The sequence below is a fragment of the Danio rerio genome, chromosome 12, assembly GCF_049306965.1.
Source record: "Danio rerio strain Tuebingen ecotype United States chromosome 12, GRCz12tu, whole genome shotgun sequence".
In the NCBI taxonomy this organism is placed as follows: domain Eukaryota; kingdom Metazoa; phylum Chordata; class Actinopteri; order Cypriniformes; family Danionidae; genus Danio; species Danio rerio.
The window spans coordinates 45389423-45409653 of record NC_133187.1 but is presented as its reverse complement, the minus strand read 5'-3'; the positions used below and the strand labels follow the sequence as shown (position 1 = coordinate 45409653).

General features: G+C 34.3%; 1 long non-coding RNA gene across 14 annotated transcripts in view; it reads left to right on the top strand.

Annotated features, from left to right (window-relative positions):
• The window catches only part of LOC137496776 (uncharacterized), an 87924-nt gene that overhangs the window by 18092 nt on the left and 49601 nt on the right, over window positions 1-20231 (top strand). For 4 of the 14 annotated variants that reach the window (XR_012388189.1, XR_012388186.1, XR_012388184.1 and 1 more), the window contains exon 4: window positions 14937-15038. The exons of the other annotated variants lie outside the window; for them this stretch is intronic. This is a non-coding gene — a long non-coding RNA (uncharacterized lncRNA). The remainder of the gene's footprint in view (window positions 1-14936; window positions 15039-20231) is intronic. 14 annotated transcript variants of the gene reach the window in all.

The window sequence follows — 20231 nt, the reverse complement described above, 5'->3', positions numbered from 1 at the left end:
TCACAGTATGTCTGATAATATTTTTTTCTTCTAGAGAAAATCTTATTTATTTTATTTTGGCTAGAATAAAAGCAGTTTTAAATTTTTTAAAGCCATTTTAAAATCAAAATTATTAGCCCCTTAAAGCTACTTTTTTTCCGATAGTCTACAGAACAAACCATAATTATACAATAACTTCTATAATATAAACTTTTCTGCGATATTTATTGCAATATTATGAATACAATTTCCCCTGATGGCTGTATTTGGGAAAAAAATCTTGATATTAGATTGATTAGGTTTGTGTTGTAAGTGTGTGTGTGTGTAAATGTTGTATAAAAAATGACAAACAGCCTGTAAGCAAGAATAATTAAAGTAGAGCAACGTAAAAGAAACAGTGCTTTATAGTTTCCGGAGACTCAAATAATGAAATGAAATGTAAAATAACATGATAAATTTTTCATTGTATTAATAATTCAGTGAATCTTTTCTTCTTGAAAGTTACAAATGTGGTACAGTTTTGTGCCCAAATGCTTTAAACGCTCTTGAAATGCCTTTAAAACACATGCAAATGATAAAGTTTAACTCTGTTATAGCTACACTTTGCAATGATTCCACAAAACCCGTATTCTTAAATGTTGTGTTGATCAACTATAAACCCAACTCAACATATACATATATACATACATATATATATATATATATATATATATATATATATATATATATATATATATATATATATATATATATATGAGCAATATCACACGAGTAGCAGTGCGATGTGGCTGTATATCGCACTGGTGGGAGGCGGCCTCGTGCCTTAATGCCTCCACCAGTGCTGATATACTGCCATATCGCACTGCTACGTGTTTGACGGCATAATTGTGTATATAAAAACAAAATCAAACATGGAGAGTCTTAAAAACACTTTAGTATGAGGAACTACTTTCTTCCGGATTCGAATCATAAGCTGACAGTTAAACAGCTGAGCAAGCATCTTTTAAACTTTAGATCTGTAGTGTCTGCTTTTTGCTGGTTGTATGTGGGCGGAATAATACACAAAGGGTAAAGAGGCTGTAGGAGTTCTGATATTGCAGAATATCGCACGGCTATCAGCCAATCAGATTTGAGAACTAGACAGAACTGTTGTATAAATATATATATATATATATATATATATATATATATATATATATATATATATATATATATATATATATATTAGGGTGGCCCAATATATCATTTCAGCATCGATATCGCAATGTTATATAATTATAATATTTTTAAGAACGTGAGTAATGCATTTTAAAATTATTATTATCAAACTAAATGCGTTCTGGTGTTTATTTTTTGCACAAGGTCTCTATTCACATCTCGATAACTTGCTTTACTCTCCACCAATCAGACGTGTTTTGAGCGCAGCCTTGTTCATGAAGAAAAAGCCGATCTCTCACATTCTCACGATCACACATAACTGTCATATTATGGCCTTCTTTTCATGCTGCTATTTACCCAAGAGCAAGCGAGTCAAATGAAGTCTCTTCTCCCAGCACGCCGACGCGCTGCGCGAGCAAAGAGATTCAATTGTCACCTTTCAGGACGTCTGTTTCTCTCCGCGCGGCCTTTGATGCTCGCGACTAATCCACACGCTATGAAAACGCATTACGCAGAGATGCTGACAGATAAAACACTGAACGCTCGCTCTCTGAATAATGAGGCGACCGGAAAGGAGAAAAGACATCAGCCTGGTCAAATTACCTCCGTGCAACTGAGCCGTGTGTGTTTCCTGACAGCCAAACACATTTCCATACCGCGCTCACTGTGAAGTGCTGACACCAAATAAAAATAAAGGCCTTTGATGAGCGTGTTGATGGTGAAGCTGCTTTTCCTCCCTCTCTCTTTCTCTCTCTGTCTGTCTGTGTCTCTCTTCCCTGCCGCTCCCATCCGACAGAAACAAAGTCCTAAAGCAGTGGGAAACGATGTTGAATCAAGCCAGAGCTCAAAGCACACAAATCTCTCAGTGTGTTTACAGGAGATCGTCCTGAAATCACGATGGCTGACGGGAACATTGACATGACAACACGTGCTTTACATAGAGAGATGCTGATGAGATGCACATTTAAAGATATTTTCGGGGAACTTTATTTATTTATTCATTCATTCATTCATTTATTTTTTTGTTTATTTATTTATTTTTTTATTTATTTATTTATTTATTTATTTATTTATTTAGTTATTTATTTAGTTATTGAAGTAGTGTGTTTAAATTTTGTTATAAAAAAGTAACTTTTATCGCAGTTAATTAATAAGATTGATTGCAATTAATTACAGTCTTTTTTAAAGAGCGACGGCTCTAAATATAAATAATTAGAAGTCATAATTGTTTTTAATATGTAGGAAGATTTTGTTTTGTCAGAAAAGTTCATAGTTTCAAGCATACGAAGTAGCATGATTCATATTTTTATCGCATTTTTTAAAAATACATTAAATTTCTAAATACATTAAAGTCTTAAAATGACAAAAGATGATTTATGCTAATTTTTTGGGGGAAATATTGAAATATAAGCAGTGGAAAAAATTGTTGAATCTAGCCGAAGCCCAAAGCACACAAGTCTCTCAATGTGTCTACAGGAGAATGCCCTGAAATCATCACAGCTGATATTGACTTTACATAGAGCTCTGCTGATGAGCCACACACACACAGCCAAGATATTTTGGGAAACATTTTTATTATTTACTTTTATATATTTTGACTTTTTTTATTTATGGCAGTTAATTCATCAGATCGAATGCAATTAATAGTGTTTTTTTAAAGAGCAATTGTTCTAAATATTCATAAAAGTATTAAATGTGTAAAAATAATGGGTTCCACACAGTTCCTTCATTTTGTCACAACACAAATCTTAATCATTTTTTCGAATTTAAGTAGACTGAAATAAAGCAATTAAGTTGTCCCACTTAAAGAACTTAAGAAATGTGTTTTTTCAACTCACTTTCAATAAGTAGTTTGACCAAGAGGCAAAAGTCCTTTTGTGTGAGTGTTTAGAAGTCATTACTTTTAGAGGAACATTCTGTTTTGTCAAAAAAAAAATTTGCATACAAAAAAGTATGATTTATATTTAAATAATTAATTATTACTTAAATCTAATTTTTTTAATAAAAAAATTATATTAATTATACTATTATTTACTCAGTTTGGTTCTATCATTTATTTTATTTATTTATTTCTACTTTTGCATTTTGCTGTATAATATATCACAAAGCATAAACATTGAAATATAATATAATAAATATTATAATACACTTTTTTTTTTTAAGCTAAATAACTAAAACTGAAACTGTGAAAATCTGCATTTGTAAAATGCATATATTGGACAATGACGGGGACTAAACTGATAGTACTCTTAAATTTTGTCCAGATAAGTTTCATTAGATTTTAAAATTCTTCTGTTGTAATTGAAAGCAATATATTTTTTTATCGTCTGTAATAATAATTAATAATAAGATTTAATCATTTCACTTTTTCAATTTTAAGTTATTTCACTCTTATTAACAGCACATGCAGAAAGTAGCTTTGGTTTTATAAGAGTAACTATATTCAGGCTATTTAAGGAAACATTTTTAACAGTGCTGTCAAACGATTCAATTCTGTTGTTTAATTAATTTTATGCCAGTTAATTAATCAGATTAATTGCAATTAATGATATAATATTAGGAGAGAGGTGCTTCCGAATGAAAATAATTCAGAGACATTATTTTGATTTCTAAGCTATGCAAGTTGATTTTTTTATTATAATAACGAATGTATTATGATTATATTAGTAATAAAAGGATAATATAATTTATTTTGTATTGTATAAGGAAATATTATGACAATCTTGATCTGATATGTTGTAATGCAAAGGGCATATGCATATAATATTTTTTAAATAAAAATATATTAGTTTTATTACTGTTAATTAAAAACATAATAAAAACTACATTAGCATTCAACAAAATATATGTTATGTTATTATTGAAATATTACTGAAAAACAACATTTTTACTAACAAAATGACAGGTTTACTTTTATAAATAAAAAATTATGGCAATGATACTAAAAAAGTTATAATATTTTGCTGAAATGAAACAAAAAAAGTTACTTAAATATATATTTAAAGTATGATTCAAACTAATAAGAAGACAATCACAATAGCTAATTAATCCTACAACGAAAACAATGACCCTAAATGTATGGAGCGAATAATATACCAAAACAATCTGAATATGAATTGTGTTAATTTGACTTATACATTGAATTAATAAATTTGAATTTGTATATGCTGTTAAAAATTGTTTTGAATTTGAATTTTTTTATTTGATTTTGAATTTCATAACTTGAATATTGTACATCGGTGATCATCTGCTCTTCCCTGTTGATCACCCCTGACCTACTTTCTACTGAATCTGAATTTCTGGTTTTGAATTTAAGGATATTGAATTTGATGTTCAGAATTCCCTCATCTCGAAAACTTGAAACTGTATTTTTACAAACTGCATATCTGCAGTCTTTGAATTCAGAACACAAAAAATCGGAAGTTTGAAAGTGCGTCTATAAAAAAATTCTGCTTTGAAAAGTTCAGTTGTCTTAAATTTCAGATGTTCAATATTCAAGTTATGAAATTCAAAATAAGAAATTAAAATTCAAAACAACTTTTAACAGCATTTAAATTAAAAGTCATTTTTATTAATTTAACAAATTGTTAAATAACAATTAATTAATTAAATATGAAATAACATTATTATTAAATATTATTAACATTAAATATTATTAAATAACAATTGTCAATAATTTAAATTAACCCCATTCAAATTCTGATTATTTTGGCAGATTATTAGCTCCACATTAATTCACATAATAAACATGAAAATATGGTCAAACATTTTAAGTCATGTTAAAATTCAATATAGAATATGAGATTTGGGGAATCAAATACATAAGTGAATCATTTTTAAAACTATCTAAATCAAATTATTTGCCATAATATCAGAAATGCATCTGATTGCATGCAATTCAACCAGTTTTGTTACAAAAAAGCTAAAAAAGGTGGAAAACTGTAACTCCACAACACAATTGTGAATGCACCAGTGTTTACCTCCCTATTTTCAGATGTGCCAGCGAGTAAATATAACGACTCCTTTGCGTTTTGTACATTTAAAAGCTATAAAGCCGAGCAGCTGTGTTCTCAAACCTCTTTGTCTGCTGCCCGGGGTACAGTTGCGTCTGTTCACTGGATGCTGACACCGAGCCTCCGCGACAGGCGAAACAGAGAAAGCGTTATTGCCCCCTGGATAGGTCATTTGGTGGCGTCGGCCAAAAGCTAAACTGAAAGAGAGCTTTTAAAGACGGGAACAGGTGCGAGTCACCGCGGGGGCTGGATGAGGCACAAACACCCAGGCCCAATCGTCATTCGCAAACATTCTCCCGCTTCCTCGTAATTAGGCCACGGCTTCAATAGGAGCTAACTCAGGCCATATGGGCTAATGTAGCCCAAATGAAGACCCCCTACACAGGTAGCAGTCTGTCAGAAAACTCACCGCCGCGCCGCAAACACGCCACGCAGCTTAAAGGTTTGATTGAGCTTGAAGGTCAGAGCCGTCAGATGATGCCCAGGAAAATGTGTCCCCGAATTCCGTAATTAAACAAACGGATAAACAAATACGACTCATTCTTCACCTCGGGCCACGAACTTTGGAGGCAGAAATGACTTTTTTCCCTTGTTTTGCTTTCAGACAATTAAGTTTATTTTTATAGTTTACTCAGAAATGTTACTCACCTTCACAGCATCCAAGATTTAGGCGACTTTTTTTTTTTTTACTTTATTAGAACGTTACAGTGGGTAGCACGTTTGCCTCACAGCAAGAAGGTCGCTGGTTCGAGCCTCGACTGGGTCAGTTGGCATTTCTGTGTAGAGTTTGCATGTTCTCCCTGTGTTCACGTGGGTTCCCCCCCCCATGCTCTGGTTTCCCCCACAAGTCCAAAGAATTGGGTATGCTAAAATTGACCATAGTGTATGAGTGTGTGTGTGTTGAATGAGTGCGTTTCCCAGTAATGGGTTGTGGCTGGGCATCCACTGCGTAAAACATATTCTGGATAAGTTGGCGGTTCATTCCGCTGTGGCGACCCTAGATTAATAAAGAGACTAAGCCGACAAAAAAAGGAAAGGAAAACGTTACAGAAGATTTTATATATATATATATATATATATATATATATATATATATATATATATATATATATATATATATATATATATATATATATATATATATTTTTTTTTTTTTTGCTGAAATGATGCTTGGAGATTCTAATAAATTTATGACTGCACTGACTTTGAGAGTAAAAAAACACATACAGGCAAAGCAAAATTAATACACATGGCCCTTGAAGACACATTGGAGGTCTTATAAAGTAAAATGATTCATTAAATCATTAACTCAAGCCATAGTGTATATTTTAAACACATATTTTAAAATAGACTGCAATATGTAATATTTTTTTGTTCACTGCTGCACCCTAGAAGAATCCTATGAGCTTGAAAGTTAGAGCTGTCAAATGGCGCACAGGAAAATATGTCCCCGAATTCCGTAAATAAACAAAGGAATAAACAAATACGACTCATTCTTCACCTCAGGCCACGAACTTTGCTGGCAAAAATATTGAGGACTTTTCTCCCTTGTTCTCTGATTCCTGTTTTGCTTTCAGACAGTTTCAAAAGGTTTACCCGGAATTGATCATTTACTCCCCTTCAGAGGATTCAAGATTTTATTGGCCTTGTTTTTTTTGCAGTATTAGAACTTTACAGAAGATTTTCTTTTGCTGAAATGATGCTTAGAAATTCTAATAATGCAATGCTTGCACGTACTTTGAGAGTTAAAAAAACACATACAGGCTCTTGGAGACACATTGGGGGTTTTATAAAGTGAAATGATCGCTTTGTACAAGAAAATTACATTATTTACAATATTTGATTTACTTTAAATTTGCAGCTTTGCCAAACATCAATACCCGTTGCTCTTGAAGACACGTTGGGGGTCATATGAAGTAAAATGATTGGTTTGTACAAGAAAATTACATTATTTTACAATATTTAATTTACTTTAAATTCCTAGCCTTGGCCAACAGTCATTGAATCATTGACTCAAGCCATAATGTATATTTTAAACACATATTTTAAAATAGACTGCAATTGGTAATATTTTTTGTTTACTGCTGCACCCAAGAAAAACCCCATGAGCTTGAAGAGCCGTCAAATGGCGGTGAGGAAAATGATAAACAAATATGACTCGTTCTTCACCTCGGACCATGAACTTTGGAGGCAGAAATGTTGAGGACTTATTTTCCCTTGTTCTCTGATGACAGTTTTGCTCTCAGACAATTATATGTTTCAAAAAGTTTACCCAGAAACGATAATTTACTCATTTTTAGAGGACTCAAGATTTTAGTGACTTCTTTTTTTTATTTTTATTTTTATTTTTTTTTGCAGTATTCAAACTTTACAGAAGATTTTCTTTTGCTGAAATGATGCTTAGAGATTCTAATAATGCAATGCTTGCACGTACTTTGAGAGTCAAAAAAACACATACAGGCAAAGCAAAATTAATACCCGTGGCTCTTAAAGAAACATTGTGGGTTTTATGAAGTCAAATGATCGCTTAGTACAAGAAAATTACATTATTTACAATGTTTGATTTACTTTAAATTTGCAGCTTTGCCAAGCAGTCATTGAGTCATTCACTCAACCCATTGTTTTTTCAATTAATTCAATTTTTAAACAAATATTTTAAAATAGACTGCAATAAGTAATATTTTTGTTGAAGGTCAGAGCCGTCAGCCATTCAGCAGGAAGAGGTGTTGCTGAACTTCATAATTAAACACACAGATAAACAAATACGACTCGTTTTTTACTTCGGACCACAAAGATTGATGTGATACAAGACTTGTGAAGAGATGATGCTAACCATTGAGGACCTCAAGAACAACACATACGAAGAGGTGATGCTAACCATAGAGGACTTTTAGAAGTCTCTTTTGGCCCGTTTCCACTGACTGGTACTGATGGGTTACCTTTATCAGGCTTGCGTTTCCACTGCCTAAAGGGCATTGATGGGCGTAGTGTACGACAGAAAGTTTCAGTCGCCGTCATTCTCGCTCGAGGAAATTCAAAGTAAAGCTGTACGGGTCGTATACATATCATATGAGAAGCACTTCTTACAAAACTGATGCTTTATTCACATAAATACAAGAGTATAAATGTTCATTACTAACTTGTTTATTGAACATGATTTGATTATAACTGCAGATTGATGATGCGATGCAAAACAGACTACTGTAACATTTGCAATTATATAACATAAATAAATGCAACCTTTATGAACACATACAGACCCTTAGAGCAGGGGTTTTCAAAGTGTGAGGCGCGCCTCCCCTGGGGGGCGCCAGAGCATGTCAGGGGAGGCGCGGGAAAAATATAATATAATAAAAATATAATTATTAAGTTTAATTATTGTATGTATTTTTTATTATATTTAAACGTTTATTATATGCCTGCTAATACAATGGGTCGGTTTCTGAGACCCACCCCGATTCAAAGCTGTAATGAAGTTCACGGCCCTTTGGCCGCCGGGAAGGAGGCGGAGAACCGAAGCAGTTTTAAAGTGATTTATTAATGACAGTGACGGCAGCTCCGTCTAAACCAAACCAAAACAAACGGACGGCAGATCCTCACGGAGACCGCCGTCAAACTGAAAGCAAAAGTAAAATATGTCCGGGTCCGGTCCTCTCTCGGCTTCCTCTGCCCTTGTTCCTCCTTTTATGATCCAGAGCTCCTTCCGTGGGATCTGAGGCAGATGCTTATGCGGTGGCCTTACTCCGTTCCCACGGCGCTCGGCCACGCCCCCTCGACACAAAAGCCTTCAAGTTCAGGGCTTAAACCCAAAAGACAACGATATGATGATCAATATTTGAGTTTATGATTTACGTGAACAGGACCAGCTTATCAACCACGACCTTTATGTGTGGTTTGTCAAAATATTTTGGCTAATGACAGCATGAGACCCGCTAAACTTCCACTGTTTTGACTGGGATGGACAGTTCTAATTATATTGAACCATCATACTAGTTTTAAAAACGTTATATTAAAATACTTGTTATTACTCTGTAAATAATTGCACTTTCATGCAAATGATGATAAAAGTGAGTTAACAGTCTGGCATCTGTCTGTGTCTTTATATATACTGTGCATATATATATATATATATATATATATATATATATATATATATATATATATATATATATATATATATATATATATATATATATATATGTGTGTGAGTGTGTGTGTGTGTGTGTGTGTGTGTGCGTGCGTGCGTGCGTGTTTGGGAGGAGGGGGGCGCCAATGGATAAGTTGTGTCAAAAGGGAGGCCCACTGTCTTAGACTTTGAAAAACCCTGCCTTAGAGTCTCCGATTTGTTACCAAGTACAGAAAAACTACACACAGCATACATTTAGTGCTTATTTGGGTTTAAAAGCAACACACAACATAGCCCACAATCAGAGCAAACCTCTCATCTGTATCTTTAATCTACAACAGCACATGTAGCCTCTGTAACAGAGCAATTCCGTCATTCCCTGTTTATTATAGTCCAAAAAGTGACGATAAACGCGGTCGTTTGTACACATAACGTTGTAAACGATTCAGGTCACTAAAACAATTTGCTCCTTTGTTTTGTCGGGCTTCTCCTTTGTTTTTTACGCTTCACTCTCGCGTTTGTCCCTTACTAAAAGGATCGGGTGTTGGAAACACTTCTATAATCATGTGCACGATATTATGATCAGCTCAAGAAGTTCGTTATTTGAAATCTAGATGCGCACACGAGCGATCGGGAACTCCCTGGAGAAAGAGAAACCTTGTGCACTTTTAGACGGGCTTGTAAAACAACAGGACACAGCAGATTTTGTTCTTTTTGGCTATATCATGTATATATTAAAATGGTGTAATGTCTCGGCTGTGTTTTTAAAAATGGTGGTTCCTTTGTTTTCATTCTCCTGCTTCTGCGAGTGATATATCTCTGTAAACCAATAGCTTTCAGTTGCGCATATAGCTCTGCCTTTTGGTACCTTTTGTCCTGCTTGGCACCCTTTGCAAAGAGTGACCAAAAAGCGGTACGGTACAGTTTGCTTATAGGTACCCTTTAACAGTGGAAACGTCCATAAAAGCGTACTGAACCGAACCATACCATACTGTACCACTCAGTGGAAACAGCCATGCAATCTCTGTCTCTGGTCTCTGTACCAGGCTGTATTTTGATCAGATGCTGTCATGGTCATAGAGGAGTGGAGAGCATGGGACTGATTCTTTAAAGACCCCAGTAACAGGCATCTCCAAATTGATCCTATGGGCCAGATTGAACACCCGCTGGTGACCTGCTCACACCTGCAGCTTCTTCAGCACCTAGACTGCAGCTCTGCTCGAAGTTTGGCCAGAGGAGAATTAGTCGTGCCAAACTGAGGGCCCTATCATACACCCGGCGCAGTGTGGCGCAAGACGCGGCGCAATAGTCTTTTGCTAGTTTCAGCTTGGCGCAAGAGTCGTTTTGAGGTGTTGCGCTACGCTGTTTAAATAGCAAATGCATTAGCGCTCATTTGTGCGCCCAAAGGCGTTCTGGTCTAAAAAGGGAGGCGTTCTGAGGCGGACCGCTGCCGCGTTGCTATTTTGAGAAACTAAATAGATTTTTCATTAGACCAAAACTAACCTGGTCTAAACTCCGGCGCAGAGTTGCGCCACGCTTACGCACTGCTTAATACCCACAATAGCAATAGGCAAATATCTTTACATATGAAAATATTTAAATATTAAGGATATATATAGGATATAATAAGAATAGATATAAATATAAAGGATTAAAATATTACAAAACATATTTTTTTCTAGCCTACATAAATATGAAAAACCACTGCTTTTATGTCTTCTTCATCTCGGGAGGCTTTTTCATTTCATTCATAACAATTTGCTTTTGTATAATGTTATTATTATTAGCAGTATTATTTAATATATCCATATTTATATTTGTTTTATTAAGAACAAGCTTAGATATGCCCACCTGTCAGGTTTTAGACCATATGGGGCATGGCAGGTGTATTTGGAAATAACTCAGTATTTTGACCACACTTGGTCATTATTGTTCATTTATTCGTTTGCTAGAAATTAGAACTGAATTTAGTAAATAGTTTTGAAACAAATATTTGCGCTTAACAAAATTAATTAATTATTTATTGGCTAATTGATGTCTGTGCGTAAAGGTTTCCCTATCCAAGAGCGAAAGTGAAAGTAGATCCATTATCTCTCATTCTCACGCAGTAGATGCTCTGTTTAACAGTTTTCTGTTAAAAAACTGTTAACTGTTAACTGTTTGCTTGTGAAATGCTAATTTTTTCCACTTAGACTTACTTTATGTCCTGTAAATAGCGAATGCGCTCTTGGCGCGACGCAGCTGACTCTTAAAGGGAACGGGAGATGAGACTCTAATTGGTTTATTCTCAAAACACACCTATAACTCATTAAGAAAATAAACTCAACCCTTTTAGACCATGCGCCTTGGCGCAAGGCAGATTTCCCGTCCTTAAATTAGCAAAAACGCGTCCTGACACACCCTGATAGCGTTTGTGCCCTGCATTTTGCGCTTTGCGCATGGACCGTCAAAATAGAGCCCTGAGACTGCTTTCTCTCAATGTTTTTTTTCCTTTACTTTTGTCAATCGGTGAAGTTTGTTTCTCGCCACTGTCGCCACTGGCTTGCTTGGTTTGGAACTTGTGGAGCTGCACATTGATGAATTTGCTCTTCAATGTTGGGACTTTTAGCAGTGAAAATCAAACCACACTGAACTGAACAAAACTGAACTTCAACTCTGAAAACTGGACTGACACAGTTTCAATTTACTAGAACTTCTATGTCAAGCAGCTTTGACACAATCGTCATCGTAAAAGCGCTAAAGAAATAAAGACGAACTGAATTGAATTACTCAATATTTAATATTCTGACCAATGAATGCTCTAAATGGCATTATTTTTATTTTAAGTTTCCAAAATTTGCAATAAATGTCACCAGACTTCTAGAATAAATAATAACATTTTACTCAAATTCAGTCAAACTGGTGTTAGAACTAACCAACTAGTTGTCCAATATACCCTCGGCTTACTGCAGAATGTGATTTGCAATGCATTCCCCAAATAAAGCAGGTCTTTTAAGGCCTTTCTCATCTAAAAACGCTCATCAAAATGATATCTGCGAATGCTGAAAGCCAAACGAGCAGAGCGTAAAAACAAAAGCAGCCCGATCACGTCTGTCTGCGGCGCTGGAAGACATTAGAGCTTCTGGGAGCAAACATCTGTTAACAACAACACGACCAAATGATGTGTGTGGGACCGCGCTAATGTGTGACTACAGGTCCAAGCAAGCCGCCTGACACAACGTTAGCTGAGAAATATGTTGTGTTTGTTTCACAGTTTGTGGAGATCATGTCAATAAATGCTTGGGATTAAGAAGGGAAAAAAAAATTGCTCGGCAGAAACGCGCTAATTGATTCAGTGTGAAACAGTTAGTGTGTGTTGATAATTACGGATGCGCGAAAACACACAGCTTTGGAATATTTATTAGGAGTCTCGGCTGCAATTTCGGAGCCGTGGAAGAGTTTAATGAATCTATCATGAGGCAGAATCCAGCCGTCGGAAATTAGCTAACGAGGCCTGCCGAGCCGGAGAGCTTCATTTCGAGCGAACGACGCGCTGTTCATATTTCATTCCCTCACAGACTGCCTAATAAAAACATAACAAGCGGCAGCCAGCAAATACCAGATGAGTGATGATTGTTTTACAGTTCCCTTTAAAAAAACGTTGAATAATGAGGGACCGTTTTACAGTGCTCACATGGTTATCTTATTTCTGTCTAATCCAACAAATCTCTGAAAAATAGACTTACTGGGGTATGAATACATATATCTAAAAAAAAACAAAGAGTAGAAGAAAAATGGATTGTTTTTAGTAAGATAATTAAAATTGGTTTATGGAATAACACATTTAAATATAGTATGTTTTAAGATTTTTTTCTCACGTTTTTGCAAATATTAGTATTATTAACTATGCAAATGATAACTGTTTAATAAGAGTTTGCATAATTTTGTATCTGAAGGTATAACTAGGACATGCTCAACATTGAGTACGCCCGATTTTGAAACAGAATATTTTCATTTGTTTCTCAGTGAATATGAGTAATATATATTTTGTTGCATTTGAACAAAATAGATTTATTAAACAATAATATTTATTAAACAATAATATTTATTAAACAATAATATTTATTAAAATAATATTTTAGTCCCAGAACAAAACATTTAAATCTGTTTGAAATATTGGAAACAAATAACAAACTACAAAATTTAAACAAAATGTTTGTTTCTCTTGAATTTAGCTCTAAATGTGTGTGTGTGTGTGTGTGTGTGTGTGTGTGTGTGTGTGTGTGTGTGTGTGTGTGTGTGTGTGTGTGTGTGTGTGTGTGTGTGTGTGTGTGTGTGTGTGTGTGTGTGTGTGTGTGTGTGTGTGTGTGTGTGTATATATATATATATATTTAAATTTTCAGATTTATTTATTATTAGCTATGTAAATTATAACTATTATAAAAATGAATATTTTTATCCATTTCTCAGTGGAAATGTCGAATTTTTTGTGGAAAAAAATTACAAACTACAACATTTCAACAAAATTAAAAATAATAATAATATATATATTGTTTCTCTTTAATTTTACTTTTTTATTAACTCTCAGATTTAAAAAAAATTGTATTATTAGCTATGTAAATTATAACTATTTAATTTTTTTTTTTTTTTTTTTTTTGCATATTTTGGATCTGAGTGTATATTTAGGACCTGGTATGTGCTCAACATATTTGAGTGCACCCGATTTTGAAAATTTATATTTTCAGTGAATATAGCTAATATATTTTGGTGCAATTAAACAAACAGATTTATTAAACAGATATATTTATTAAAATAATATTTTAGTCACCAAACATCTTTAGAAAGAGAAAGATAATGCATTTAAATTCATGCAAAATATTGGGGGAAAAAACTACAAACTACAAAATTTAACACAGTTTGTGTCTCTTGAATCTTGCTCTTTTTATTTTTTTTATGAACTTTCAGATATTTAAACTGATTAGCTTTATTAGCTATATAAATTATAACTATTTAAAACTATTTGGGGAAAAACTAAAACCAACAAAATTTAAAACATTTTTTGTTTCTCTTTAATCTTGCTATTTTAAAACAAATGTTCCCTAACATAAATTTTGTGTAGTAATTTTGGACTGTTGACATAAGTTATTTTGTTAGATTAGCTCCAGATTTTTCTTTAGTACTGACTAATCTAACGTATATGTATACTCATTAGGGCTGCACAATATATCGTTTCAGCATTGATATCGCAATGTGATCATTCGCTATAGACACATCGCAAGTTACATGCAATGTTGAGTTTGTATTATAATTTATTATCTGCATGTGTTATGATGTCTGGAATGATTTTAGAAGCATCCAGGTATAAGAAATTGTACCACTTGTGACTTTAACAACAATTTATTTTAAGTTATTTTTATTTTGATCATTCAGTTACTGGACTTCAATACTGTTAGACTCAGCAAATGATAAAACCATTTATTTTGTTGCATCTTTTTCTTGATTGTTTTTATAGATTTATAGTTTTATAGAACACATGCATATACAGCAATGCACTGCAAATAGCATAGAACGCAACGAAAATGTGTCTGGGAAATGTATAGATTGATTATTAGTTTTTATGGAGATGCTCTCCCACTACAGAATCATCCAAATGAACTAACAGTTTACATTTTTTCCAATAGGGTATATGCCGGAGCATGCTAATAGGACTTTGAATTTGCCAGTAGTCTGGGTTAAACGCTTCCGGTCAACTGTATGCCAATACCAAAATCTGCTCATTTAAGGTCAGTTTTTAAAAAAAATCAGCGATCTCCACTGGCTGAGTGATATCCGATATAAAGTGGGTCTCATACTGTACAAAAAGCACTGCATTAAATTACATTTTCCCCCCGCCATGTCTAGATATTATGAGCATTTATTTTACCCCAATATATTTAATGGAGCGTCTGCAATATCCTGCCGATTCTGATGGGTGCGTGCGAGTAAACGGCTTTTTGGCTCGTTTTACGCAATAACAGGTCACCGGAAGTTAATCAGTATAATAAAAACACTAGCTCGGCAAATACCCTATTAGAGAAATTAAGTCGACTCAACTTTTGAAATTGTATTCATATCGCAATAAAAAAAAATATCACAATACTAGATTTTTCCAATATTGTGCAGCCCTAATAGATAAATAGATAGATAAAATATGTCTATTGTATATTTATACTCATACTGTATATGTTGAGCATTGTATAAATGTAAAGTTACGATTATGTTCTATTAATTAATATTAGTGTCTAAAATATATCTATTTTTAAACACATTCAGAATTTTTTCCTTATTTTGCGCACACTTTTGAGGCAGAATTTTTTAACAAGCATTATATATGTTTAGTTACTGAAGAACGATGATCACATTATTTATTTTCAACAAATTTATTAGACTTTTATACAACAGCTATGGGGAAAAACATTAAGAAACCTCTTGAAAATTCTCAGATTGTGTCTTGTTTTACGATTTTTAGTTATGTGATGGAGTAAAACATAATCTTTTTTTATTTTATTTTGAATTTGTAAACTAATGGCGACACGGTGGCTCAGTGGGTAGCACAGCAAGAAGGTCGCTGGTTCGAGCCCTGGCTGGGTCAGTTGCCTTTTCTGTGTGGCATTTGCATGTTCTCTCTGTTTTGCCGTGGGTTTCCTCTGGGTGCTCCGGTTTGCCCCCCAAACATATGCGCTATAGGGGAATTGAATAAACTAAATTGACCATAGTGTATTAGTGTGAATGAGTTTGTATGGGTGTTTCCCAGCTGGAAGGGCATCTGCTGTGTAAAACTTAAGCTGGATAAGTTGGCGGTTCATTCTGCTGTGGCGACCCGACCCCTGATTAATAGAGAATAATCCGAAGGAGAATGAATGAATGTAAACTAATAACATTTTCATCAAATTTAAACAAAAAATGTAGACATTAATAGTTTTAGATCTGCTGTCAGATGTTTGTATTAATAATATTTAAAAATATATAATAATCTAATCTCAAATTAGTTTTATGTTGTCTAAAAAATAATATAATCATCTGCAAACACTTTGCCTATGACAACTTTGCTTTAATTATTATGATTATTTAAGCAAAATATGCAGCGCAAAAAGATGTTGGATGGTTGCCAGGGTGTTGCTATGGTGATCTGGTCGGATGCATGAAGTTTATTGCTTATACCTAACTATGAGCAATAGTGATAATGATGTTTGCATTAGCATCATCACCGCATGACGCTCCGGTTATGAATTATGATTTTTCATTTTTCATCCTGGCAATTTTTACAGCTCCACCTTCTGTCATTAGCAAAGGAAATGCATTCCCTTAGCATCCCCACTGTCTTGGCTCCATAAATAATGAATGAGCATATTGTTCTCAAGATGTCGCTTATGAACAGAATAAAATTAAAATAAAAGTGTAAAACTGCTGTAACTTGTCACGAAGATGCAGATGCAAAATTAATTTCAGATCCTCATCAGATCTGGAACCACCTGCCACGCAAGTGTTAGGAAAGAAACGCTTTCTTTGTCTGATTTAATGGGAAGTTTGCTTTTCATCTGCTGTTATGAACACTTCAACTGAGACGATCTCTGAGAGCTGAGACATTTAATACTCCATTTATTTCCCCGTCTTTTTTGGCCAGTAAGCATTTTATTTTATTTTATTTTATTTTATTTTATTTTATTATATTTTATTTTATTAATATTATATATATATATATATATATATATATATATATATATATATATATATATATATATATATTTTTTTTTTTATTAATCTTTATTTTATTATTTTTTTAAATTAATATTTGTTTTATTTAATTTTATTTAGATTTATTTAATTTTATTTTATTTTATTTTAGAATCACATGCGGTCAATAAAAAGTAATCATTTATGAATACTGGGCCAAAGTAACATCCAATAAGTTCCTTTTTTGGTGAATTAATATATATTTTGTTTTCATTTTGTCTGCTGTCAGTCAACACTTTCGTGTTTTAAAAAGCAGGCATTTGCTGAGCATTTTATTTATTTATTTATTAAATTTTTTTTTCCACTTTACTTGACAGACATTTCAAGTTTAATATTTCTGTTTTATTATTCTTAATGTGTATGTGTATTCACCTTCAAATATGAAAAACTACAACAACTACTACTACTAATAATAATAATAATGCAGAATGCAAATTAAATTAGATTTTTCTTTTCATTTTTAATGCATCTTAGGAGAACAGACATGACGTTTATATTTCAAGCATTACCTGCCATCAGTCATAATGCAAATCAGCACGTTTATCTTGTCACACATCAGTTGCTGAAATATATTCGTGGTTGTTGCATGTATGGGTGAGTGTTAGACACGCACTCAGTCATTCTACCACAGAGTATTTGCTATCAAAGCTCTAGCTTTGTGTTTCTTATTGTACATGATGAAGGGGGAGTTTAAATTGCTATGAAAATACTACAAATAATAGGTATGATGATTATTATTCTGTCCCAACCAATTGTTAGCACAAGATCAGCAGAAAGCAGTTTGGGTAACTTTAGTGACTTTACTTGCATGTTCTTCTCAATATCTTTATTTTCTTCTAAAAGTAGAGCACTTATAAACATAAGTGCATTTTTATGTTTATTTTATTCATTTCATTTTATTTTTAATGTTTAAAGCAGCCACTGAAATAAAACGTATGTGTGTTACTCTCGACGGCACACTGGGAGAAAATGAAAGTTAAACTAATGCAAGTGAAACTAATCCAAATGCAGTACTATACTAAGTGACTAGATGCGACTGCTCAACAATAAAAGTGGTTCAAAAACATATGTTTTGGCAGACAGAATTGCAATATGTTTTTGACATCAGTTGCTGGCTGGAAGGAGGAGATGGGCAGGCCGTAAATGGCCCCCGTACTGGCAGTTTGAGGATGCTTTCACACCTGCCTTATTTAATTTGGTTGAATCGCACTAGAGTTCGTTTTCCCTCTTGGTGCGGTTCGTTTGGGCAAGTGTGAATGTAGCAATCGTACTCGAGTGCGCACCAAAAGCGGACCAAAAAATCGTACCGAGACCTCTTTAAAGAGGTGGGTTAGACCCAACCGCAAAAAGTACTGTGCCTTTTTGGACTAATCCAGCTGCCATAGGCCGATGGAACGTGGAGGAATTTTGTTGACAGCACTTTACCAACAGAGAGAGAGGAGATCATTAATGGATCCTTGGTAATGTTTCCGAAAGATGAGCATGTCGCAGTTTAGCTAAATTAATTCACGCCTACTGAAGTGATCTGCTATACGCCATCGCCGTTTGCAATGTCTTAAAACATTGTTTTTCAGCTGTGCTTCATTTTCTAAATGTATAGTCAATCTAAAGTGATGTATACAAACTATACAGTATACTATGAGGAGGGATACAATCATCCAGCGCAGTCATAGCTCCATAGACAAAAGCGTAATTTTGTGTCTGCCGGTTTGTTTACTTGCGGGAGTTCCATTGGCATTTCCCGCACGTGAATTCTGACCAATCAAAAAGCAGTTTAGGAAATACATTCAATCCGCTTGTTAAGTGTGACGTCACGCGAAGCGGCTTCCGGGTCCAAGCGCTCTATTCAACTGAATGGGGAGACTCATGAAATGGTAATAATAAACGTTTACAAAGCGATTTAATACTTTCGAAAATCACGATCGCAGTATATATGTCCATGCCTAATATCCGATGGCCAGAAAGTTATAAATTTTTTATAAATTGTTAAAATTTTGGTGTTTGTTATGCAGCAAGCCCAGAGATTGTTGTGTACACTGTGATTTTATATAAAATTTACTTTGATGTATGATAGGAATAAAACGTGATCATAAACGAATGATTCCTCCACTCAAATGGAAACCCGGAAACAGTAAACATACGTCACAAACACGTCACCACTTAACAAGCGGATAACATCTGGCCAAGAATTGGGTAAGCTAAAATTGTTTGTAGTGTAGTGTGAATGAGTGTGTGTGGTTGTTTCCCAGAGATGGGTTGCAGCTGGAAGCGCATCCGCTGCGTTAAAACGTGCTGGATAAGTTGGTGGTTCATTCCGCTGTGGTGACCCCGGATCGATAAAGGGACTAAGCCGAAAAGAAAATGAATGAATGAATGAATGAATAAACACCTTGTCAATGAGTGATGTGGATTTTGTCAGATGACTGCATTTTGTTTTTTTTCCAACTGGTTCGGACCAAAGCAATCAGTGTAGTGTGAAAACGACCCAAAGACGGCAGAAAATGCAACAATGTATCATTTGTTGCCCTTGGTCCAGACCAAATGAACCGAACTACAGATGTGAAAGCACCCTGAGACTCCTGCTGTAGTGTATGCATGTGAATGTGTGAGCCAATACTGGGTTGCAGATGGAAGGGCATCCACTGTGTAAAACAGATGGATAAGTTGGCAGTTCATTCTGCTGTGGTGACCCCTGATAAATAAAGGGAATAAGCTGAAGGAAAATGAATAAATGAATGAACCAATGCATAAAATAAATTATATTTGTCACACATCTACAATAAATATGAGGTTCAGATTGCAAAAAACAGAGCTTTATAAATCATTCCTCTTCTGTTGTTTCCTCTTTTCTTTGTTCTGCCCCATTACATCCTGTTCAGAACTTTTAACCAGTGAGATTGTAAGTAGCTTTCCTTTGGTTGTTCCTCCACATTCCGTCCCCCAGCATTCTATTTGGAACTTTTAAACCGTATTCCAAAGCGTTCACCGTCTGCTGTTTCTTCTCGGTCCTGCTCCGTGTTTTTCCCCAGTCTTGCTGTTTTCACCCCTCAGTGGGGCGGAAAGCCGAGGCCTCCAGTTGCCCTCCAAACATTTTTATTCCAATAACAAGAAATGCCACTTCGGTCAAAAAAACATTCATGTTTCTGCAGAGCTTGACAGTTACATTGGTTTCCACAAAGCAATGCCTCCCTTTCTGTATAATT